Here is a 27,409-nt window from a genome sequence, read left to right as displayed (position 1 = left end):
AAATGTATTATTGTAGAATGCACACTCAGCACCGCTGCTCCCTATACGTACTCGCGATCACGAAAGTGAAAGTAAAACACAAGCTCCCTGGTGTGCATTGCGCACAAATTAGGCTGCGGACATACAATAGTCTGTCTCCTAATACCCATCTCTGGACTGTTTATTTGCGGCTATGGTCTCAGTTTGCACTTCGAATATATTGAGAGAGTACTGTAATGTCTTAAGGACAACAGACAAATCGGAACGCAAGAACAACTGTAGAGACAAACACACCAGCCTCGTTTCTCTCTACCCGGCCTTTTCCGAACTCACCGCATTAACCCTATAACTGCCGGTGCAAAATAAAACAGCAATTTGAAAACAATTATAAAGAGTCTGTGTGCTAACTTTGATTATGGTTGCACTTGCAGTTATTGTTTGCGCTTAATAAGATTTCAAGGAGTTCAGGAGGTCACACACACCCTCAATCAGAAGATCTGAAAGCTCTTAAATGTACAGTAAGGGCTGAAGAGACTAATGTGAAATCATACAGAGAAAAGCCAGTCAATAAAAACCTTTTACAGTGCTTGTATATTGTTTTCTTTCAATGCATTTGATAATTCATACTCATAATGCATGTCATTTCAGGTCTACTTTATAAGATTATTAGTTAAACATAGCAAAATGCACCTGCATACTATTTTTCCAGTCATGAATTTTGTCATTAAGGATTTCTGAAAAATTGTGCAAAAATCTCGTCTCGTCTCGTTCTCGTGAACCCAATCTCGTGTCTCGTCTCGTCTCGTGAGATAAGCGTCTCGTCACACCCCTACTATCCAGAAAAAGAAAAAAAAACGTTTTTTTTTGGCGCAAGACAATGTTAATGTGTAATAAAAAGGCAGAATGCTTTAGGACAAACATGCATTTGAGTGTCCGCCCTAATTGTACAGAAACAAAATTTAAAAAAAATTGTTCTTTGCATATTGCTCTGTCTGTTATGCTTTACATAATAATGGGTGAATCTAACAAAACATCTCAAGAACATGTCCTATTTCTCTCCGTTAATGTCTATGGCGAGTCACGCAGGCACTGGGCAACTCCGCAGTCGAGCCGACCCCGGGATAAAATAGACAGAATATAAACACTTATTATAGGCGTACAGTAGTGATTCAGGATAAATCAAAAACACGGTTTGGAAAATGGATTCATGATGTACTCGTTCATTTTGAACATACAGACTGCAGCAGCTGCTGATACAACGGCGTTCTGTTGCGCATGGTGAATTTAACTGAGTACATGATCATGCGCTCGCACAAATGCGAACACATACAATTTTAACTCACACATTCTCAAAAAATGGTCGCATACGAATCAACAATTCTTAATTTTAAGTGTTTATTGTAAGTTATTTGTCCATTCACAATATTTTTTTTTAATTCATGTGCCCTTGTAATCTTTAATCAAAAGAACTTCTACTGCTTGTAACGACATCTCATCCATTTTGATAAGTGCACCGGCACGAATGATTGCTCTCCTCCAGTAAACTGTCACTCACATGAGATCGCAGCAATTAGCAAACAACCAAGATCCATGCAACAATCCAATCAATTCCCAATGGTGACTTCAAATCACTCCCTGCAATTCTCATTACCACAATGAAGAAATTTATGCTGACTTAACTGTATTAGTTATGATAATCAAATAAAAAAAATTGTGAATTACAAAATATCCAAACACACAATGTTACACAACGCACAACGCAAAATTAGTGCTGGATAGTAATCTGGATTACATAAACAGACACCAAAAATGAAGTGCTTGTAATCAATTACATTACATTTTAAAATACTCACAACTACAGACTACAGTTACTTTTTTATTGATTACATTATTACACGTTATTCTCACAATGGCAGTAAATTAGTCATAATTCATTGATTCTCCATTCTTTTTTATCTTTTAAATTTTCCTTTCTAAAAAAGCCTACTGCTTTTAGAAGGTCTCCCAGGATTGCGCAATTGCGCACACAGACCAGCCACTAGTCATGAGCTTATCACTGGAAACTGAGACCTACACAGCATTTGATCACTGGATTTAAAGAAATGATTTATCATTTCACTTTTAAGTGTTTATCAACATTGCATATCTAATCAAATTAATTATTATTTGAATTATCACTCAGGGAGTCATTTAACCATGCGTTACTGTATTTGGAAGGCTTTTGTCTTTCAAACACTTTAAAATGTACAAAATTACATTGTTTCATATTTACATGCAATGCAGGAAATCCCCAACTTTTTTGTCAGCTGAACCTCTTTGACCAAATATATTTACTTGAAGTAAGCCCTTAGATTTTAAAGGGGTCATGACGTGAGAAAACTCATTTTCCTTGATCTTCTGGCATATAAGAGGTCTTTGCATCTTTAATACATCCTTTAAGTTCCATAACTCGCGAGTCGGGACATGACGGAATTGTCACTTGCACAATCGGGCCAGCATTGCATCGTAACTAACGTTTATCATTTTCAAATCTTTTTAAGTTTTACCAGTTTAAACATTCAAGCGATTTTAAACCACCGCCGGTATACAGTACTATTTTTCTCTGCGTGCATACATACAGTAGCCTCACAAACAGCTCGCCAGTAACAAAAGTTATTTTTCGCTTTAACGATCAAAAACACGCAAAATTATGTCAAAACTCTGGTCTTGGTGAGTAACCTCGTAAAGACAGTCGGTTATGTCTTAAATAAGCATAAAACGCATGTGACAGTCAGTATAATGAAACAGTAATGGATCCGTGCACTAAAAAGTGATAGAGGCCATATGTGTCTGTCATTAATTTTGTTGTCAAAACAACAAAAGATAGCTTTAATTGTAAGGAATCAGGATTAATATCCTATGTATTTAATTTAGTCAGGACTAAAAGACTATCCAGTGTTATTTTACATATAATTAATTTCGTTTCTGTAGTATTTTTGAATACGTGTTAGACCTACCCAAAAACTTTTCTTTTTATTTCTCTTTATTTGTATATTTATTCTATTGTATTTATTTGTGCTACTTTTTTAAATTTAATTCAAAGATTGAAATCAAGCTTCCGTGTGTTGCATAAACTCTTAACAAAATTACCCCATTGTAAAAATGCAACGAGTGAGCAAACATTTAGGTGAGATAAATGTAATAAAAAATTGTCTATAAAATACCCCTCCCCAACTCCCCCTCAAACAATCGATTAAGCAGGTTCATGCGCGTTTTAAGAGCGACTAAGTTTGCGTGTGCATTCGCAGCCTTTTGTTTTGTGCAAATGTAAGTTGTAATATTGTGTTTATTTTGTGTAGGCCTATCTATATCTGATTTATCTCACATAGGATGCATTTGGTTAAGAATTAAAGGCCTGTTCACACCGGGACGAATTTCGCGCACGATATTCGCCGATGTTTAATGCCTCGTGACTAAACAAAGGGCACCAATGTGAGTGTGCACACCGACGCGAAAAACGCCACGCGTAAAAGCATAATTTTTTTTAAAACGCCTTTGGTTCGTTTTTTTGGTTTGACGCACCGCGTCAAAACCTATCCGACCAATGAGATTGGCGCTTTTGCTCACGTGTCTGGAGCTTCTGAAGTTACAGTAAAACACAACTTGGGGGCGCTCAAACACAAAACGGTCTTGCCGAGCACACATACGTAACGGCGAAGAAGATATACGCCAAGTAGCGTCTACACTGCAGGGAAGAAATAAGGCAAGGCAAGATGAATGTAGAGCTGCTGGTCTCGTTGGTGTCGGAGCTAAAAGAACTATATGACAAACGCGACAGCGACTACAAAATTGGACTATTTCTGTTTTACATTAAGCGCCATCTAATGTCAGGGAATGAATTTGCATGTTCACTCGGCTCATCGTCAGCGAAAATCGCTTGGATGTGAACACAAAAAACACGTTGAAAAACGCTGGCGAATAACGCGTGCCGATATTCGTCCCAGTGTGTACGGCCCTTTACACTGTAGTAAAGCGTGCGGAAGAGCAACACATTCTGACAAGCACGCATCTGAGGTGGCGTTGGTGACGCGTTGTATTAGTCGTTATATTTGATTATTAAATAAGTACATTTAATTAAATGATCAATCACATTGAAACATTTTACAATCCTGCTAGCCCTTTATTTAGATTAAAACCCCTTCTCATTCATTTGGTAAGGAACATAGCGTTTTGAGCAGCATTTGCACACCATGTCATGCTGTTGGCCATATGCCACTGCAGCAGACGCATATTGCAGTATTAAGGCTTGACGATTAATCAATTAATTGATCGTTAATTTAAACGATGATCGATCATGGGAATTTGTGAAAATTGATATCCCTACTTTATAACTTAACAGCTTTAACTCAAAATATACATAAGCTTAACAGAAATTATTCTGACAAGAGTGTTTTTCAACAATGAAACGGTGATAATTTAAGTTTGAAGGGAGTAAAGCCTGTGTTTAGGCTATTAAGGAAATGTAATTTTGCCAAAGAACTTTTATTCAGCCTACTTCAGTGTGATATGTTATCATATCGTTATGCTTAACACTGATAATTTGAATAACTATAATAAGATGATCAGGTGCGGATATCTAAATCAGAGAAAATCATAGGTTTGGGTGGTTGATTTATTTTTAACAGCGGATTCAGGTGACGTTAGAGCTGATCCAAACATCTCTAGCACACAATTGCGCACAACCGATGTTATGCCGGTCAAATGCACTCTGGCACCCATGATTAAAGGGATACTCCACCCAATAATGAAAATTCTGTCATCACTCACCCTCAAGTTGTTGCAAACCTGTATGAGTTTCTTTCTTCTGCTAAACACAAAAGGAAGATATTTTGAAGAATGATTGGAACCAAACAGTTGTTTGGCACCATTGACTTCCATAGTAGAAAAAAAAAATACTATGGAAGTCAATGGTGCCAAAGTTCCAATCGTTCTTCAAAATATCTTCCTTTGTGTTCAGCAGAAGAAAGAAACTCATACAGGTTTGCAACAACTTGAGGGTGAGTAAATGACAGAATTTTCATTTTTGGGTGGAGTATCCCTTTAACATCGCACGCAACATCAGCATCACGTGCACACGGAACGCACATGTAGGATACATTGTAAATTAAGGCCGTTTCACCCCTTATTTACACTGCACACGTCTGCAGCGCATTACGGCTGCGACACACGGCTACTGGAGCTGATCGCGCCCACTCTAGTCAATGCTTGTGTTTACACCAGCCACGATGCGGCGTGTTTCAGAAGCATCCCAGATGCGGCTCTCCGCTTCGCTAAAGATAGGCGCCGAGTGTATTTTCGACGGACGCCGCACCGTAAATACAAAATAAGAAAAAAAACTGTCAATTTCAAAATAAACACCCTGTGCAAACTCCCAATTGTATTGCACACCAATATATCCTTGGTAGAAACCATAGACTGCAAGGTAGAAACCCAAAAATCAAGGAAAACCACGTCGGACAGGCAAATCACGTGGTCTCTCGCATCCAGTTGCTTCGCTTCTGAAATGCTCCTGGTGTGAGTTGGCACCGCGTGGAAGACGGAATAAAACTTTGTCGGAGCTGTAATGCGCCGCATACGTGTGCAGTGTAAATAAGGGGTCAGTTGGCACCTCGTGGAGTACGGAATAAAACCTTGTCGGAGCCTTAATGCGCCGCAGACGTGTGCAGTGTAAATAAGGGGTCACAACGCAAGCGTAAGCGGTGCGTATTTTTTTCGCCGAGCATGTTAATCAATGAGTGGATTCACACCGGGAGCAAGAGCAGTGAGTGAGCGTCAAGCAGGAGCATCGCGTGAGCAACAGTGAAGCGGTTTCGGCACCGAGTCTATTGTTGCTGCGCTGCTCACGCTCAAAAGTGAAAGCACACTTTTGATGGACAAAATAAATATAATTTCACACAAAAAGTGCCCAAAATGCACAGAATTTGCATGTCTAGTGTGTTTTAACAAGAACTGGAGTAGGCTATGTCAGAAAAGAAAATGAAGACTCTTTATAGAAAATATTTATAGAAAATTTACCCATTTAAACTTAAAGTATATGGTGTTTTATAAAATATATATATATATAGAGAAAATTAATATTTGTGTAATTGAAAATAAAAAAGTGGTTAGAAAAAATTTAATCGGAATCAGCTAAAATCGGTATCGGCAGGTCAAACTCAATGAGAAATCGGAATCGGCCTAGAAAATAGTAATCATTGCATCTCTAGAATTTACCTTAAAAATGTACAAAAATTTGGGGGACAGGTCCACCCACCAGTCTCACAAAATCCTGTGGGAAACACAGTATACAATAGTGTTCTCAATGTAAAAATCGAATTTAAGAATTTAATATTAAAGGACCTAAAAATACATGCTTGTAAAAAGTGTTTTCTACTCGCCGATACCATAATTAGGTGTTCAAGCACGAAGTGCTGAAAACCTATTGTATTTGTACTGATTTTTTTTATTAGGTGTTCAAGCACGAAGTGCTGAAAACCTATTGTAATTGCTATTTGAAAAAAAAAAACAACCTAAAACGCATCGTGCAGCCCAAACCGTAAGGCCTAGAGACTTGAAACCTGGCCAGGTGCTAGGGCCTCAGTTTGGGGAGAACCTATCAGAGTATGACCCCGATTGGCCCATAGGTGGCGCTACAGCAACCAAAAGTACTAAATTGCTCATAACTCCTAGACCGTTTGACTTGGAATCAAGCTTTTTGCACCACTGTGTTCCTTGGCTCAAGACGGACAAGATGTATATCTCGGATTCTTGATTTGAGCAAAAAAAAAATTGTTATGGCCAATTTTGTCCAAAACCTACTTTTGCGAACTAGTCCCTGGTTTTTTCCTTGATCGGAACCAGACCAGTCTAGGACAATTCTATGGACTCTCTAGATCAATAATTATCAAAAAAAAGTTGAACTTTGCCCTTTGGTTCACTGTAACAGGGTCGTTTAGAAAAGGGGGCGTGTCAAAATACACTCAAAAGCCTATAAATCATAAATAAAAACTCAGAACTTCACAAAAATTGATGAGCACATGTGTCATAACATGGTGAAGAAGCATGCAGAGTTTCATGGAGATCGGACCATAGGTGGCGCTATAGGAAAATGTATAACTTCTTCATTTGGATGACTATAATAGGGTCACTTCAATATGTAGCCTTGAGCGAAAGCCAATATCTTTTCAATAAATGCTCATAGCTTCTTAAAAAAAGGTCAAGAACAGCTATAACAGCTTGAAAAAGGCTAACAGCCAATAAGTGGTATTTTACTGCCCCCTGCTGTTTAAAAAAAGTCATTTTGTCACACTACTCAACTATAATTAATATTTAGACTTTATAAATTCACTATTTTAACATTTACAATAACATTTAGTCAAAAATCGTCTATTGAAGTGACAATTGAGTCACATTGGCTCCTGAAGTTCCAAATGTCTCTATCTACATCAGAATGAGCGTGTGTAGATTAAATTATATTAAAAACATGGCCTATTGTATAAGTAGGCTGTAATAGCACTGTTGTCCACTAAATGGAGCAGCAGCATTAGAAATTTTTTATCTTTTTTATCAGCTTTCAGCATTGGCTAACAAACAAATGCTTAAAGCATTTTCTTTAATTAGTTTTATATTATTACATTGCAAAGAAATATGTGAAATGCTCATATACCATTAAAACAGATTTTCACAATAACATATCCCAAAAATGTGTGTGTGTGTGTGTGTGTGTGTGTGTGTGTGTGTGTGTGTGTGTGTGTGTGTGTGTGTGTGTGTGTGTGTGTGTGTGTGTGTGTGTGTGTGTGTGTGTGTGTGTGTGTAAGCATGCATTATGGAGTTAACATGAAAAAAATGGTTTGCTTCAGTGGAGAATACTGGAGAAACAAAGTAGTTGAAAATGAAAGTGAGCCAATAAGTGGTCTTCTTCTGCCCTCTGCTGGCCACTCTTCTTATTAATAGTCTTTTCACATGTGCTTTTGCATTCATATGTATATAGACACTAAAAAATCACTTATATAACAATTACTATTATAACAAATTCATATTTTGTCAGAGTTTATAACTTCAATTGTTCTTATGCTTCACATAATTGCTATCAACGTGGTAAATCTTGGTAAATACCGCCAGAAACATGGTAAATCATAGTAAAAAAGGTAAATCATGCTAGAATCCTGGTAAATTATTCTAGAATGTGCTATATCATGGTAAATCATCATATAACATGGTATATCGAGGTAAACCATGGAAAATCATGTTAGATTCATGGTAAATCATACTGGAACATGGTAAATCATGAAAAATCACACTGAAATGTAGTATATCATGGTAAATCATGCTTGCTACATAAAACTTAATGTCTTTTAAAGCTTTTGTGCTTAACGGCCTTAAAGGCCTTAACTGCTTGAACACCGCTAAATGCTGCTTGCAGCTTTAATTATTATTATTAAAGTAATATTATTATTCTGTAAAACGCATCGTGCAGCCCAAACCGTAAGAGCTAGAGACTTGAAACTTTGTCAGATGGTAGTACAAAAATCGAGGAGAGGTTATCAAATTATGAGCCCAATTGGCCCATAGGTGGCGCTATAGCAACCAATTGCGCGTAACTGGTCATAACTCCTAGACCGTAAGTCGTAGACTCAAGTGTCTTATATCACTGGAAAGCTGGTCACCGGACGAAAAAACGTATATCTCCGATTTCATTTCCGTCATGATAGATTTTCCGCCATTTTGAATTTTGTCAAAAAACGACTTTTGCGAACTAGTCCCTGATTTTTTGCCCGATCGGAACCAAACCAGTGCACAAATGTTCTCTGGAGTCTGAATATAAATTATAATCGTAAAAAAGTTGAAATTTCGATTTCCGGTCACTAGGGGGCGCAAAAAGAACGTTGTGGGAGGAGCCTATTTTACTAAAATGGCTATAACTCCAGAAGTAAATTAGGTAGGTTCACCAAACTTGGTACAGGTGTGCATGACTTCAATCTGAGGTCACAGTAAAAAAATCGCGACGATCGAACACTAGGTGGCGCTATAACATGAAAAAAACCATATAAAGGACTGACCGTTAGTCCGATTGACTTGAAAATTGGTATGCAGTGTCTTGGTCCAAGGCCCCATGTATGTCTATGAGGACATTGGCGTATCTCAAAAAACATGGCCGCCATCGACCAATGAAGTTTGAGCCCCTATGAGACGAGGTTAACGGAGGCCAATCGGAACGAAACTCGATGGGCATGTTCGACTCATGGCCTAAGAGGTCTGTAAGAGTTTTGAAAGAAATCGGCCACTAGTTGGCGCTAACGAGTTTTACGGCTCTGTAATCACGTGGTGTTGCACACATCCCCCCAAAATGCATATCATTTGATAGATCTCCTCATGGTGAACAACTTTGCCTCTAGAACCATTGCTGTCAATCAAATCGTTCATTAACGATTTGGCGGGCGGCAGTGGCTCAGTGGTTCATGTGGGTCGTCTACAAACCGGAAGGTTGGTGGTTCAATCCTCGGTTCCACCTGACCAAGTGTCGAGGTGTCCATGAGCAAGACACCTAACCCCAGCTGCTCCCGACGAGCTGGATGGCGCCTTGCATGGCTGCCGTCGCCCGTCGGTGTATGAATGAGTGAGTGAATGGGTGAATGTGAGGCAAAATTGTAAAGCGCTTTGGTGGCCATTGGGTCTGTGAAAGCGCTATATAAATGCAGTCCATTTACCATTTACCATTTACCATTAAATATTCACGAATATGTTAAAAACCTACTTTTGCGAACTAGTCCCTGGTTTTTTGCCCGATCAAAACCAGACCAGTCTAGGACAATTCTCTGGACTCTCTAGATCAATAATTATCAAAAAAAAGTTGAACTTTGCCCTTTGGTTCACTGTAACAGGGTCATTTAGAAAAGGGGCGTGTCAAAATACACTCAAAAGCCTATAAATCATAAATGAAAACTCAGAACTTGACAAAAATTGATGAGCATATGTGTCATACCATGGTGAGGAAGCATGCAAAGTTTCATGGAGATCGGACCATAGGTGGCGCTATAACTGTTAAAAAGCTTTAAAACCATACATTTCCTATGGTAAATTGCCTGTATTGGCTGTAAATTGTCTTTTCCATCTATGATCGTATACTTTTCATATCATAATGTTTAAAACCAGTGCAGTACAATTCTCTGGACTCTCTACATCAATAATTATCAGAAAAGGTTGAACTTCTTCATTTGAATGGCTATAATAGTGTAAATTGGATGGCTGTAACATTTTGGATGGCTATAACAGCCAATAAGTGGTATTTTACTGCCCCCTGCTGTCATTTCATCATACTACTCCCTAATATTGTTATATATAATTGAAATGTAGACTTTATTAAATCATTATTTTAACATTTACAATCACATTTTGTCCAAATTCATCTATTGGAGTATTATGGACTGCATTTATTTATTTTATTTATTACTATTTACAATTGTGTCACAGGAAGGCTAAAATACGAAAGTATAACGTTGGGCCACGCCCCCCAAGTACAAATTCACTCATAACTCGAAAACAGAAAGTCTCTGCACGCTAGGTAAGGTTCTCTCGGGGTTCTTGATCCAAATCTGTCGTCGCGGGGCTCGGGAACGCCCCCCGCGATGAATTCTTAGTTAGTTAATGTTAACTACATTAGTTAACATTAACTAAGAATGAAGAATACTCCTTCAGCATTTGTTAATCTTTGTTAATGTTAATTTCAACATTTACAAATACTTTATTAAAATCTTGTTAACATTAGTTAATGCACTGTGAACTAACATGAACTAACAATGAACAGCTGGATTTGTATTAACTAATGTTAACAAAGATGAACAAAAACAGTAACAAATGTATTGCTCATGGTTCATGTTAATTAATACATTAACTACTGTTTAATAAATGAACCTTATTGTAAAGTGTTACCGACATTTTTAATCTTTTTTATCAGCTTTCAGCATTGGCTAACAAACAAACGCTTAAAGCTATTTTTTTATTAGTTTTAATATAGTTTTATATTATTACATCACAAAGAAATATGTTAAATGCATGCTTATACACCATTAAAAGAGATTTTCACAATAACATATCCCGTGTGTGTGTGTGTAAGCATATGTCTACATATGAATGCAAAAGCACTTGTGTGACCAGCAGAGGGCAGTAGAAGACCACTTATTGGCTCACTTTCATTTTGACACACTTGATTAGGGATGGGAATTGATAAGAATTTAACAATTCCGATTCCATTATCGATATTGCTTATCGATTCGATTCCTTATTGATTCTCTTATCGATTCTCATTGGGTGAGGGAATAAGTACAAATTTGTTTGTTTGTATTAACTTATTGAACTTATAACTTATTTTGTTTGTTAATTATTATTAACTCGCTGACACAGCACAGAGTATTAGGGGTGTGAACCTACAATGGTCTCACGGTTCGGTTCGATTACGATTATCATGTTATCGATTCAGTTCAATTTGATATCTCGATGCATTACATGCACTGCATCCTCAATTTTACTTCAAAAGTGATGTGTGTGTGCGTGCGCGTGTTCACCCGTTCGTGAAGTCGCAGTGACAGAAACAGTGACATTCCAGTTTAAGTTGTGTGTGCGCGTGCGCGTCTCATATGAGTATGTGCCTGGAGAGTTTTGCGCATCTCGTGTGTGTAGAGTTTGCATGTATGCGTGAGCGACTTTAGGTGTGTCGTTGTGCATTTCATATGTATTTGTTTGAGCATTCAGCAGTATACATGTATGTTTGACTACTTAGTATACGTGTATATGCAAGTGTTTCATATATGTGTGCGTGAATGAAGTTTGATTTAAGCCCTAGACGGCACCTCATATATTGTCATCTTTTCGCGTGAAATATAACCAAACGAGCGCTTCTGCCTCGATGTCATGTTTGATGCGTTCTGAATCAAAATAACGCAGCGCGTGTGTGACGTCATGACACATTTGCAACGAGCGGAACCGATAAGCGGAATCGTTAAGCAGGCATACTAACGGTTCCAGGGAATTGGTTAACTGGGCACCGGTTCTGAAGAAGAAACATGGTAAATCATTGTAAACAATACTATTACATGGTGTATCATGGCAAATCATGCTATAATCCTGCGGTAAATCATTCTAGAATGTGGTATATCATGGTAAATCATCCTATAACATGGTAAATCATGCTAGAATCATATTAAATCATACTAGAATAAGTTCAATTGTGGTAAATCATGCTAGAACAGGGTAAATAATGGTGAATCATACTAGAACTTGGTGTATCATGGTAAACTATGGTAAATCATGCTAGATTCATGGTAAATCATACTGGAACATTGTAAATAATGAAAAATAACACTGAAATGTGATATATCATGGAATATACCATGTTTTAGCATGATTTACCATGATATATCACATTTCAGTGTTATTTTTCATTATTTACAATGTTCCAGTATGATTTACCATGAATCTAGCATGATTTACCATAGTTTACCATGATACACCAAGTTCTAGTATGATTCACCATTATTTACCCTGTTCTAGCATGATTTACCACAATTGAACTTATTCTAGTATGATTTAATATGATTCTAGCATGATTTACCATGTTATAGGATGATTTAGCATGATATACCACATTCTAGAATGATTTACCATGTTTTAGCATGATTTACCATCTATGATCTCAGTGGTTAGATGCTTGCTATATAAAACTTAATGTATTTTGATGCTTTTGTGCTTAACGGCCTTAAAGGCCTTAACTGCTTGAACACCGCTAAATGCTGCTTGCAGCTTTAATTTTTATTGGTATCGGCGGCATTTCCGATACTAGTATCGGAACAACTCTACTTTCTAAGAAATAAACATGTAATATTATTAGTTACTGCACTTATTAATGTAAAAAAAAAATACTTTTATGATTAAATTACCTTTAGATTAATAACCCCCCCTCACCGCTTTCAAAATCAGGTGTTGGCACCACCATCTGTAGAACTTAGTGGCACCAGTGCTGCTGCTCTCAAATGTTATTCTGGAGCCCTGAGCTATCCCATTTATAGCCAGTATTCACACCATGGAGACCTGAGTCACGGTACAGGGTGATGTTACCACCAGCGCCCATGATCATGTCTGAGGAGGAAGGCTGAACAGTACAACTCACGCCCTAATTAGAGGGAACAGATGCTCTGCAGGGTAAACAGCTTGATATGAACAACAATAAATTGCATCAGTCGGCTGGAGTAATCACTAGAGAAGAAAACTTCTCAATAGCTCCAAACACCCCCACCCTGCAGGTTATGTAAAGTTTAAAGCATGCACAAGCACACCCACTCACACATACACAACTGGTATTGTTCGGCTGTGATATCTGCTTACTGATGTCCTCGAGCTGGTTCTTCATAATTACTAATACATTATCATGGAAAATGAACTGTATTTGTGCAAACACACACAACGCTCCACGTTTGAATAAGGAAAGAACGCACTGTTTGCAGATCTATCGGATGACACCTTGATCTTATGTGCGTTTCAATCAATCACTCTCATTTGGTTAACAACAGTCCTTTAGTCATGGATTGAATTCTCCTGGATTATGGTGGATCTACAGGGATAAGCTTTAAAAATGATCACAGCATATTTCATAATGACTGACCTTTCTCTTTTGGTTATTTTGTGAGCACAAAATTTCCACAAAATAAATCGTCCTCACACCAGCAGAAGATTAGCTCGCGAACATCACCTGTGGGAAGTAAAGCTTTCCCGTTCCACACCAGGAGACTTTGTTAATGTAACATAGTAAACTAGCTGCCAGGATGTGTCTCACAGGACTATTAGCCACAGAAACCATCCACATCTTCAAGATTACATTACGCCGGGGGGGACAAGATTACGTGCGTTTCAAACGATAACGTTAGCAAACATAACCTGACCTTTTTGAGGGTCAGAAGTCCTCAAGAGGACCTCAAGAGAGTACGGTTTACGCATAATGCAAAATATCAGTTTGTACATCGAATAGTTCACCCAAAAACGAAATAATTTCGCCTAAATGTCGTTCAAAATCCATTTGGCTTAACGTTAACTTACTTTATTCGGTGAAACACAAAAGATGTTAGTCAGAATGACAGCCTCAGGTTCACTCACATTGTATGAGATAACATACAATGGAAGTCAATGTTGACTGAGGCGTCCCTAACGTTCATTTTAGGCGAATTGACCGTTTATATTCCCCTCAGGCTGCTGAGGCTAACGGTTACAAGACACCTGAAGCTGACAGAGTTTCAAAAAACAAACCGTTGATAAATCACACACGAATCTTCATTTAACCATTATACTTAAATACTTAAACATAACACCAACCAGAATGCCTATGTGCCTTGTGTTCTTCTCTTTCTGACACAACTGGGAATGTTTTGTTCTTCTCACAGGACAGGGAATCGAAGCTCCTCACAGAGAGAACAAATTGCAGGGTTTCCCCTTTGGTTTCCCCTTCGATGCAATAGCGCGAGGACACACCCAGAGAGGCGCGAGAGAGGCGCGGTGGACGTCACCCAAGGGGGTGACGTCAGATGGATCGACTGATTACCTCTTTATCAATCAGCAAGAGAGCCTCTTTACACTTTACATGAAATGTACCCGTTTATGTATGGCAATTAAAAAGACCATATTAGCTAGTAGTGCGAAACGTGCACACTTCAACGTTAAATGACTACGCTGACATCAATGATTGTGAAATGGTACAAAAATGCGCTAATACGTATAAATAACAAAATCGTGAACGCTAAGGATAGGGTTTACATGCGTTACTGGAATGCCCAAAAAAATATTTTCACAGTTGAAGTAACGTAAAAACTGTAAACGATTACATTTCTCACCGAAAAGCTGTGCAGAAATGAATACTTGCAACAGGCACACAAAAAAAATATCTCGTGAACAAACACGGCGCGGCTCTGATGACCGTTTACAAGATGGAACATGCACGCGCACACCTGTGGACAGAATAATCAAAGTGAGTAAAATAAAACGGGAAAAATAACAAACCTACCTCAGACTGAAGGGTTGTCAGAAAGAGTGAAAGCCGCACATGGGACGTTCCTCCTCGTTCAGTGCATCGAGAAGCGAGCCCTGCTCCTCAAAAACAAGCCCTCTCCTCAAAACTCCCAAAGATTAAAGACGCAAAAGGTCTCTAAGTAAACACTTGCACGGATAGGCAATGTATTTCGTCGCTTGCGAACCGTGTTTGTTTACTCTGCATCTGGAAACTAACTTTAGAATTGGTGCCAGTCAACCAGCAGGATGGAATTAGTCGCTTTTCCTACATGTAAAATGTGACCTCCGCGTTTAGGCTGAAAACATATAAACTTTTTATATCACGTCGTTGAAAAGTAAGAAGACCGTCTGCTCGAACCCAATCCAACAGCCTTTTCTCGTCCAGAGAAAAGAGGAAATAATCACAAGAGGGATTGAGGTATGTTCCGCTTTGGCTACGGAACGCAAACGCTACAGATCCAAGTTTTGTCTTGTTTTCTACGTGTTAACTGCTCTATTTGTTGCCCCCCGTTTAACCGCCGGGAAAAGTGCGGATAAACGCAACCTTTCACCGCGCAACGAAAAAGACAGTTTCAATCACTGGTTGCCGTGGCTGGAAATCGAAAGAGGGAGATAGAGATTCAGTCTGAGGGTTGGGAGAGCTGTGGCGGAGAGGGAGGGACTTGTGTGTGGGATCAGTCATTTAAGGTGGATCACAAGGAAAATTGAAGCAAATGAATGGTCAGATCCTGGAACTCCCAACACCTCGACTTGCTAGACAGGAGTAAATTATAAATAGTGCGTGGAACAGAAATATTGGTATACGTGATTGAAATTATATACAAAAAGTTGAAATTAAGCCACCAGGCTTCAATCATAAAGCAAGAGTGTCGCTAAGCTCTTCAATTTGTAGACCTAACAATCAGAAGTAATTCGGATTTTCCAGACAGGAATTTTTATTTATTTTTATATTATTTGTTGATGGCGGTTTTGAGTTTATGAAAAAAGTTTGTGACTGACACTACGTAAAGAGACGTACGTAAATGCATAGTCTCCATAAACCCTACGTAAAATGTGATTTTTAAAGCTGTTTAATGAAGGTGATAAGTTTCTACAGAAGGACTACAAACTACCACAAGGATGCACATTTATGTGCTTGATTTTGTAAAGTTCATTTCACTCCAGTCCAATAGATGGCGGAAATGCATATTAAGCTATTTTGGCATCCATTAAACACAAATGCAAAATAAGGACTAAAAGCATAAAAGCAATGATGCCTTCATGTGCTATTCAAAATTTCCTACTCCCCGAAGTTGTGATTACGAGCTCGTTGCATTCAAGTACTTTGTTGTCGGAAAGAACGGGATTCATGGAGGACACCAGATTTATTCTTGCCTATTTATTGGAATTTTTTTATTAAAGCCTAAATGATATTTAACATTCTAGCTATTCATTGACAACCAAACATTCACCGTGCTATCTAATGCTGCGTTCCAGGCAACCTGTAACCCGTGTTTTTCCAACCTTATACCCGTGAAAGTGCACTGGAACGGCAGTCAAACCCGTGACTTCCCACCCGTGAACTCGTACTAGATCGATGTACTCCCAGTTACGAGTTCTGACGTCACATAGCCCGCGGAACCATACAAAACAACAATGGCAGCCCTGTATGGCTGTGTATAAAACAATACACTTAAAACGATTATTCATACATTTGAACATTAATGACAATACAAGGCAATGTAGCTGTTGTGGAATCAAAGCATCTCGTTCTCCCCTCCGCCAAAGTTTATGGCTCGCCCATCTCGGGAACTTCGATTCCCAGTGGTAAATACGACTTGTGAGGGCGATCATCATGTCCAACTTTTAACTAGGAAAATTGTATTTACGATAATTCCACGAGAAAATCTTGGGTTTTAGTCTGTTTATTTCAACACAATATTGGGCTTTGGAAATAGGCCTACTGTCTATTTGGCGTCTGCTTAAACTACTTATTTGAAAATGAGAATAGGGAGGTATTGTAAAACTAAGTTCCCACATTTCACACCTATCTTGTGTGACTAATGTAAAGAAAGACATGATAATTGTAGCATGATACAAGAGAACTGTTGTCAAATAGGCCTACATAGTGGTTAACAAACATAATTTTATTTTGTCCAGACATGTGATCTCATCAGTATTTTGAAACTATTAGCTCATTCCGGCTTCCTCACTGAACCAGTAGCTAGTCCACAGGTGGCACATTACTGTTTAGTAGCCATGGTTACCTATAATTTTATCATTATTGCATACTCTTAAAAGGGTGACTGCACCATGTCTTCTGAGATTTCATAGATGTTTTTATTCCCTGGACAGTTCTGTGACTGTTGCATCTATATAATGAGGCTGAGGCCTTATGAGTTTCAACAATTATAGTGTGATTGCCACTGTTTAGTTTACATAGAAAGCTGTAATCCTTAGAAAAGGAAAATCTCTGCCTTTCTGAAATAAAAGTGCTATTGATGCTTAACAGATAGGAAATGAAACATGCTAGATAGGGCGGAACACGTAATTTAGGGTACGTTTAGGTTACGTTTACCATTCTCAAAACGAACGACTAAAAACCCTGTAATCTGCTGCCATGCCATTAGATGGCGATGAAACACTATAGACTAAACACATAATACGCATGTGCATGTACACAGAGACCGTTTTCAAAAACTTGCACTTTGAAACCCGTTTTCAAAAGTTTGCGTTTTTCAGGCACCCAAAACGCTGTTGTCGTGTAAACGAACGGCCAAAACGCATTGAAGATTTTACGTTTTTAGTTGAAAACGGTGTCGTGTAAAGTAAACAACCCCTTAGGCCATGTCCCATGCATGTCAGGTAGAGGTGTAAGACACAATGCAACCAACATGGATTAAAAAAAGTAAAAAAAATTGCCTGCTGATATTACTCCAAAAAAATATTCAACAAAATTTGAAAGTTTGAATTTTATTAAATTTAATGTCAACCTCTCTGCCCTGATGAAAACCAAAAGGTTGAAATGTTGCATTGGTGTACGGACGTTCTTTTGATCATGTTATAAGATTAGGTTCCCAATGCTGATGATATTGCAACATCAGTTGTGTAACTGTGCAGTCATCATTTGTGTAACTGTGCAGTCATCATTTATTTAGATGCTAACAACACGAACTAAAACTGTGTCGTAATCCTCTTCTCATGCGTCTTGAGGCACCGCTTAAGAGTTCACAGGCCGAATAACGAGTTGCATAACTAATATCAGTGTTCCTTCAATGGCATCATTTTAAATCATCTTAAATTATCTGGCTGTATTTGGTTTTCTGTTGTTTGTTTGTTTACACTTCACATCCTTGCTGAAGGCTATTTAAATACCAGTATTTACACATGCATGGTGTCAACAGATCTGAAGGACTGTATTAAGAAAGTGTAGACTCCCAAAATGTTCCTTCTTGGAGAGCAGAAACATAACATGTATGGTGTGAAGCGAATGGAGAGACATCCCAAAGGATACTGTGTGCCTCATTTTTACTCCTATAACTCAAGGATCTGACTGCAGAATGGCATATTTACATTTGATACAAGTGGTGTTGTGGCAGCAGTGCGGCAGAACGCAGAAGGCTGGAGAATGCAGCCGGCAGCCAAGAATAAACCGTTGATTGTCCTCCTACCAAACACACACGGAATGGATGATGAATGACTGCTACAGAGAAGCTACGTTGTGCAGATGGTCAAAGATGTTGTTTAAAGTGACGAGTGCAATACTTTCTTATGATGTATGGACCATCACTGCTAATGGGCTATAAGATGATTCATCCGAACCTTATGGTTCATCTCAGCTGTGCCACAAAAATAGTCTTGTCTCTTTTAGGTCTCATGAACCAGCACTGCAAGGTCAATTAAGTAAACAATTAAGACAAACAGTCCTCACTCTGTTATAGTAATGATATTCATCTCTGCAATGGAGTCTTTTAAACAGATCTCTCCAATAAACAGCCTGCTTTTGCTTGCGCTATCAAAGAAAGCACCCAAATGACAAATGTGTTGATTAGAGCAGTTCAAGAAACAACTTTGTAGCTATTTAAGTAATCCATAAAAGTATTGCATGCATGTTTGTTGTGATATGCAGACGCTATGGGAGTTTCAAAATGGCAGGCAAGTCCGAGGGCAGAGGATGCCGACAGCCCATCCAGAGACAAGGGGAAATCTTTAGAAGTGAGAAGAAATAGTCAGGGTTGCCTTTCAAATATTAATGTTGCGGAGCGATGGCAAATCAGTAAAGATGTCTCCTTGCAGACTGAGAGATAACACCTAAAGCTTTAATGGCTTTTCTCACTTTTAATTTTCCTTTGCGTGTTAAAAATATATATATAATTCGCTCTTACATCCCCATTGGCCAAAGATATAAAATCAGTTGAAATGAACACTTTACATTTCTACCGTGACATCCTCTTGGTGTTTTTCTTCTTTTTTTTTTTTTTGCAACATTCAGTAGGCCCATCTAAAATTATAAATAATATTTAAACGAAATGACTGCATGGGCTAATTTTTCAAAAATGACATTCTCAATACATGTAAGCCAACTATTTCTAAACAACATTTTTTCTTAATTGCCATATACACACATATAAAGACACTTTTTCTTTTTACATTTTACAACCAGAACTATAACATTGCCTTGCCACAAGGTCAAATTCTGATAAGAGACTTACTGACCTTAATACACAGTCATGAGGGTCTGCAGGTGTCCTCTCTACTATGATGTAATCTGTTTTATGTATTTATTTATTTTTACTCCACGACTTTTATTTAACAGACAAATGTTTTTTTTAAACAATAATAATAATAAGCAATTTTGTTAAAATATTAGAAAGACAGACAAACCTTTTTCAAATATTAAGTACAACAATAATAATAAGCAATTTTGTTTAAATATTCTTTCTATAAATAACAATAATAATAAAAGACAGGTATATCAGGACAGTATCCCCCCAAAAATATACAAAATAATTTAAATTTATAACATGAAATGCATGTGCATCATAGATGAGGTGTATTCATTGTATGAATACATTTTTAATGTGTTTTAATAAATTATTAGATTGGGCAAAACATTTTGTCAGTGGGTTAAATTGTACATGGAGTCAGATATAAGGATGATTGCAGAAAGCAGGCTCACTGTTTATCTGTCAGTGCCAATGCACTGTAGTTTTATTATTTATGATTTTCTCTAGAGGGAGTCTTTGGAAACAGGGCTCTTGGGTGTTAGGGTTTTGCCTCGATCTGCTATGCACACATGTGGTATAATTTGTCTGACTGTAGCTGGCAAAAGAGCCAAGGTTAGACGTTTCCTTAGATGTAACATTACCTAAACCTTTTTTTAGATACACATGTATATCTGTCTACAGAACAATGCATGCAATATAGCTGTTCTTTCTCTTTTAGATCAGCTAGTTGATGGGCAGACCTGTCAGCCTTTGGAACTAAAGTTTCCATCAAATCACTCAACAGCACTTAACACATACTGAATGGGTTTACATAATAAACATACTGTAGTCCCACTGACAGGATGCATATTAAAAGCTGTTTTCATGGAAAAATTGACATATTTGCTTTTATTTGTATAGTACTTTTGCTTTTGGGGAAAGTTTTATCTTCCAGTTTTTTAACAAACCTCAAAAGTACCATATACTGCCATACTTACAAAAAAACCATGCCAGCTCTTCTTGGCAACATTTATTTGCCAGACAAATTCATGCATTCATGCACCTAACTCTAAAGCACCACAGTGTGAAGCACATAGACACACACACTTTCAGCCCAGATTAACACCTCACCTCAAAGTGTGTCATCCTTGTGGTGTGAAAGCTCCGAGGTTAAAAATTTCTTCCATTAACACCCATCTCATATCCAGTTTGCATATGAAAGTTTAGGCTATCCACAGTCTACTGATTGTGATAAGTCATTCTGCAGTTTTATTTACAGACTGAAATACCATTGTGAACAGGGATGGCTATGATGTGGGTTGCTAACACAACCTCTGCAGATTTCAGGAGGGGTTACTTGAGAACAAGAAAGATATCAAGGTCTGAACCTGTGTGGACTATTCCCTTGGGCTAAACACTTGATCCTAGGTTTCTCCAGAGGGAGAGTCGTTGCAATTGATGTACGTACATGAATAATGTATGTCACTTTGAATCAAATTATCTACTAATAGGTATATGAACCTAGCGGACTTCACACTAATGGGGATTTCTTGATTTCACACATTTACTCTTATTTTATATTTACTGGTGATTCTACCATGCAGGAAAGAGCACTTGGGTGGGTCTGTAAAATATGTTCTCATCAGCCTTAAGTTGTGGAATTTAGCACTTTGATATTTGAGTTCATTGACTTTCAGATGAGTTGTGGCTTAACGTGAGCAGAAAACCAACATTGAAGCTGGAAGTGCAGGTTATAATAGCCACAGTCAGGACAGTGTGTCAGAGACTAATTTCTTAATTTGTGAAGCCACCTCTTATCAGTTACAATGAGCATTTAGTGCACCTCATCACTCGCTACTTTCACACCGAGGCTCAATTCAGCAATATTTCAGCTAACATTAAATAATGGACACTACTTTTACAACATGCTGTTCATTGAAACATGAAGCATTAACTAATGCTAATGAATTTAACCTTACCATAAAGTGTTACCATATTTTTTTCTTAATGTATTTTTACATTTTCAAACAGTATATCTTGCAATGTGAAGATTTCACTATCAGCCATTATCATTCCATAGCAATCAGGTAAATATTCAAGCCAATTTAAGCTGATGGTTGTGATGATACAGTGTCTATAGTTGTCTATGTGGGAGGGTTGTGAGTGTGAGCGTGCGCGTGCGCACCCAAGAACACGTGCGACAAGAAGTCTCCATGGCTACTCTGACAGGCAATCTATATTTCTACTGCAACTTACTATGCATGCTTTGACCTCTTAATGATTGCCTTCCGGGATTTTCTTTTTTTGCTGAACATTTTCTGAAGAAATGAAATCTAGTGATGACAACCGATGGATGCAAAATAAAAAGAATGCATAATATTAAAAGATGTGGACAGAAAAATGTTGTCAATAAATTTAGATTAGACTGCTTTAATGTGCAAAATTCACATTATTTCAGTTTATGAGTTGGAATTTAAATTGCTTTTTTTTTTTGGAATTTGAATGGGCCACAACACAGAGAAAGCTGGAACCTTTAAACTTCAAGGCTTATTTTTTCCCAAGTCCACATTCAAAGGCAAAGTTCTTGTCAAAGTACAAAATAAAACTTACAATTAAATGTGTCATGTGTTGTAATCAAAGCTCACAACAAACGGACAGGAAATCGAAACAGTTTTTAACAGACTTTATATCAGAGGAGAAAATTCTAAAATTGGGATTACAGTGAATGGCTCTGTGAAAATGAAATTTACCCAGAAGAACAAGTAATAATAGTATTATCAAGATTAACATCCTTAGAATGAAAATCAGACAAAACAAATGATAGATTTTACAATTTGTGTAGGCATGTGTGTTCGGCTCGACTGCACATAGTAAAATAATGTGTATGTGCGCAGGCGTGTAGTCTTTCTTTACAAAGGGACATTCCAACTACATGTCTGGCATGCATAATCCAGCGTTATTAGTCGTTTTCACAGACCTTGTACAAAGGAAAAACTTTTCCGTTTTTAGCACATCGTTGTCGTGTGAACGTCCGTCCCCTAAGCCAAAAAATAACGTGACCAAATGCTTTTGAATTTCAATTCATTTTCAATTCATTTCAATTCAATTCAATTCACATTTCAATTAAATGTGAACAGAATTCTGTTTGCTTCTTCAATTCAAATTCAGAAATTGAATTGGACTTTAAGAGGCATTCTCAATTCAATTCAACAACTCAGAATGCATTTTGATTTAGCCTAGCAAAATTATGTATTAATGATTAAATGCATTATTCAGAATGTCTATACTAGTAGCCCAAAATTCACCTTGTCTTTTTCTGTAAAGCGTCTCTTTTTTCCACTTAATATCTTTCCTCATCTCCAGGGTTGACTTGACTCCACAGACAGTGTGACACCCTCAGAGTAATATTTTTTCCGGGCCTGTAGGCAGAATTGTTGCTCTTACCTTTCACTGCTGGCAATATAATTATATGTGGTGCCGGGGTGATTTTGAGGCTCAGAAATACATGAGCTCTGTGGTGCAGCTCTGACAAAGTTTTTCCAAACATAAAGCATAAAGACACTTGGATATAAGCTTCTGCACATACACCACCATTAACCATCATCATATCCTACTACATATTCCCGAGTCATTTCTGGTGAGGATGCCACACACTAATTTGCAATTAGTTACCTCAGTTTATTGACTTTCAGGTGAATCTACTATGATCAGAAAACAAGCGAGTGATTACAGTGTGTTGGAGACTAATTTTCTAATTAAGACTAATTTAGTAGAGTTCCAATGAGCGTCAAGTGCACTGCATCACACGCAACCAGCATTGTTATGCCCCTTCTTTTGGCCACCAGTCCATGTCATTAGCATAAACAGCTCATAAGTTTTTAATACAATATTGCAATATTGACATACTTCATGTAGTTGATTTATCACAAATTTATGCTTGCCATAAACATAAGCTTTTTACCAATTTATTGATTTCATGAAATGAGTAGTGACAAGCTGACTGCATTGTGCATATACATAAGAAATCCTTCAGATATATGAGATACCTTGCAAGCCATAATATGAAATTGTGAAGCATTTTGATAATGACTGTCATTTTCAGAGGAATGTTATATGGAACGCCAAGAACAAAGCATTTGGATACTTTAGCGTTACTATAGCTACAGAAGAGTGCAAGACTATTTCCGTCATTATGTTCCAGTCAGGAAAAAGCACAGAGATTTTATGTGATTTATGACAAGCATATTTCTCATTTTATGAGCTTGCAGAAAACAAAAGTGACTGTTAGTGCTAGTAAACCAGTAAAACGGCAACCATCTCCACTTCTGACCCAATAGTTTTTCCATGTGGATAATCTTCTACCTTTATCTTGAAGTGGTTGAGACTGAAACATAAGAGGACCCAAGAGAATTAATCTATTTCTTTTTCATGTTGGTTCTCTGTTGCATTCAAAAGACGTCCTGAAGCTCTTCTCAGTCGAGACAGGCTAAACTGTTGAATAACAATCATTACTTTTGTCAATTCTGAATTGAATCTTCCAGTTTATACAGCTGAAGTGAAATGTCTTTGCAGAACCACACATTTAGTTTGAATTATGATATGTTTTCTGAAATCTGTGATCCTAAAAGGAAAGTGTGAAATTGTGTTTCTGCTGCTGCAAAGCCTCTCTTGAGTAACGTCATCAACGTGGGCTGTGTTAGACCTTTTTCCCTCTCTCCCACGCTTGGTACCACTGCCTCATCATTAGCATGCAAGCCACAAACACTTACACACACACACACACAGTCCTGTACCCAGGCGTTCACTTCAAACACCGGCGCAGCTTCAGTCCGCAAGCAACCGGCAGCATCGGAGCCCAGGATACTGCAGTTAGGAAAGCATATTGCATTCAAAACATGTAAAAGGCATGTTTGCAAATGAGGAAGTTATACAGAAATATAAACAAGTTCAATTAGGCAAATCTGTGTGAAACAGATAAACATGCTTGTCTGAACATACGCGTGTAACAAAACCCACAGCAGCATATGGCCTCAACTGCAAAATTTGAGTATACAAAGATGTAGGTTCCAATCATTTTCATGAATCGTGCTTTTCTTTCACAAATGTAATGTATTTACATGCTTGAGTTTCGCAGTGGTTTATTTCAGACCGAGCTGCTCTGAGAGAATTCTGCTGCAGAATTACTTTTAAACGTAATAAGTTCATATAACAGAGGGAGTAATACAAAAACCACTCACTTATATCAGCCAGAGAGGGACACAAGAACGTCCTGGTTGCGTATGCAACCAGGGAACGGAGGACGTAGTCGACGTCGACTGAATGGGATCACGCCCTGAATGGGATGTGACTTGAACCGCACACTCCGCCCCCGCGGTGCGGTTATAAATACGGAAGTGGATCCACTCACTAGTTGCTTTTTCGCTGAGGACCCGAGCGTAACTCGGAGTCAGCGGTGGTCCAGCAGTAGTGGCAAGGGGACTACGGCCTCCGTTCCCTCCTTCAGGGAACAGTGAATTGCATACGCAACCAGGATGTTCCCTTTCAGTCGAGAATGTCAGACGTAGTCGACATCGACTGAATGGGATCACCAATTGAAAGCATGACTAGTGTTGCCACCTTCCAGTGCCTGGACAAAAGCCTCCTGAACCTTCCGCAACTTGAGGCGGAGATGGAAGGGCTTAGGCCAAGGAAGTCACTGCTGTTCCACAGGACCACTGGGAAAGGGTACCCCATCAATGGAAGGAAGGGAAGCTGCGGAAACCACATCCTGCCCGAAGGGAGGTAACATGTGGAGAATACACATATGGACTGGGCGGATGACCGGGCAGTACAACATATGGAATGTCACTGGGATGACTCCAGCCTATAACAGGGGGGAGGATCAACCGAACAGTGACAGCAGGCTCTGCCGAGGGAAGACACGGACTCACCGGAGGGAGCCGTACCGTGGAAGAATACACATATAGGATCGACGTAGGGATTATAACATATGGACCCAGCCTAACACAGGTTCCACCAGTGCATATGTGTGATAGGCCTGGCTTTGGACGTTCCGCCACGTCCGTTGCCGAAGGGTACGGAGGAACTCAACAGGGTTCGGCTAATAAGGGGAACTCAACAGGAGCAAGAATTGGGCACGTATCCAGTCCATAGGAGGGGAATGGCGCAGCAAGCAGACACTTCGAACCGTGCTTACAGTGAAACTGGCTTCATGTGAAGGGAGCCCATGGGAAGCAGCGGTTCGACACATAGGCTAGTTCTCTAGCGAACATGATGAGTGTCGCCCAGCCCCCAACTCTATTTAACATCTGTTCAGCGAGGCACTCTGTGTCAACGCCTAGGAGGGAGCAATCCTCACTTAGGAGGAGCTCACCACCCAGGTGGGCACGTGCATCTTGGGAAAACTTTCTCACCAAGATGAAGGCAACCACATGTAGTGGGCCAACCTCTGCTTGGAAACAGCCTTCCCTTCTGCTGGTCTCCGTAACAGACAAGAGCTGGTCCAGGCTTTGCATTCTGTGCACGTATAACCGCAATGGAGTGGACGGAACAGAGAAAAGCCAGGGCTGGGTCTGCCTCCTCCGGGGCAGAGCTTGCAGGCTCCCCACCTGGTCCCGTAGGAGAGGTAGGAACCTCGGGCAAATATCCAGGCCGGGGTCTCAGATTTCGTGAGAGGTAGCCGGCCCGAACTCCAGGCACGATTCGCTGACCGAAATGTAAGCAAGTCCCTACCCTCTAGTAGAGACCAAGCAAGCAGGAGAACTGTTTCTTTAAAAAAAGGACTTTTAACTCACTGCCTGAAGAGGCTCAGGGGAGGTCTCTGAGTGCAGTAGCACCAGAGATAATCCCAAGCGGGGAAAAAGAGCAAGGCGGACCTAACGATCAAATCGTGCTTCCAAAGGATTTGCACCCTACTGCATCATGATGTGGGTCAATACAGGGGCAACATACATTTTGAGGGTGGAAGAGACAGCCATCTAGCAGGAAGAAAACACTGAAGTGATTGAAAACATTCTGGATCTCCTCACGGAGAGAAGATTCTGTTCAACGAATAGGTTCCACTTCTAAGGGGGAGCAAGCCTCATTTTGAGAGGGTGCTCAACAGAAGTGAGGATCTCTACGGCATAACCTTGCGATAGTAACCAGAACCTCCGAGTCCCGTTCTTTTTTAGAACCAGACCCGGAGACTCTCCAGGGTCCGAACGCGGGTGCCTTGTGCCCCATCTCTGAGAAAGTGCTCAGAGGAAGGAGTCAGGAAGGGCTGTAAAGAGTAGAGAGGTCTGGTTGGGCCAATAAGGGGCAACTAGCAAGACCTGCTCCATCTCCTCCCTGACCTTAGCACAGTCTTGTGTAAGAAGGCTCACTGGGGTTTTAACACATTTCTGTGAGGGCCCTGGGGTCAGCTGTGGCCAGAATCTTTTCTTTGTCGAAGAATGTTCACTCAGACAGGAGAAAAAACAACTGGCGGAAGGGACGAGTCCGGAGGGGCAACAGATGTAACTGTGCGGCCCCGAAGTGGTCCCAAACAGCTGGACCGCCTGGGGAGAGAGACTCCACTCTCCTTGGGCCATAGGCTGTCGTGAGGCTCATCAGCGGCACGATTGAGCAGGCCAGAAGTAATAAGTGGAAAGAAGCGAGCTCAGATGCTTCTGACTCCGAGGAGGAGGTGGCGGGCGAGT

At 39.2% G+C, this 27,409-nt stretch overlaps 1 protein-coding gene across 6 annotated transcripts in view; it reads right to left on the bottom strand.

Annotated features, from left to right (window-relative positions):
• Positions 1 to 15,518, bottom strand: part of atp2b4 (ATPase plasma membrane Ca2+ transporting 4) — a 281,849-nt gene extending 266,331 nt beyond the window's left edge. For all 6 annotated transcript variants that reach the window (XM_056269832.1, XM_056269827.1, XM_056269830.1 and 3 more), the window contains exon 1: positions 15,041 to 15,518. The gene's annotated coding sequence lies outside the window, so the exon portion shown is untranslated. The remainder of the gene's footprint in view (positions 1 to 15,040) is intronic.
• Between the last annotated feature and the right edge of the window lie 11,891 nt (positions 15,519 to 27,409).

This window comes from Rhinichthys klamathensis, unplaced genomic scaffold, assembly GCF_029890125.1.
Source record: "Rhinichthys klamathensis goyatoka isolate OS25496 unplaced genomic scaffold, OSU_Roscu_1.1 h1tg000291l_1, whole genome shotgun sequence".
NCBI lineage: Eukaryota > Metazoa > Chordata > Actinopteri > Cypriniformes > Leuciscidae > Rhinichthys > Rhinichthys klamathensis.
Note: the sequence above shows the minus strand (reverse complement) of the source record. Positions and strands in the feature narration are given on the sequence as shown.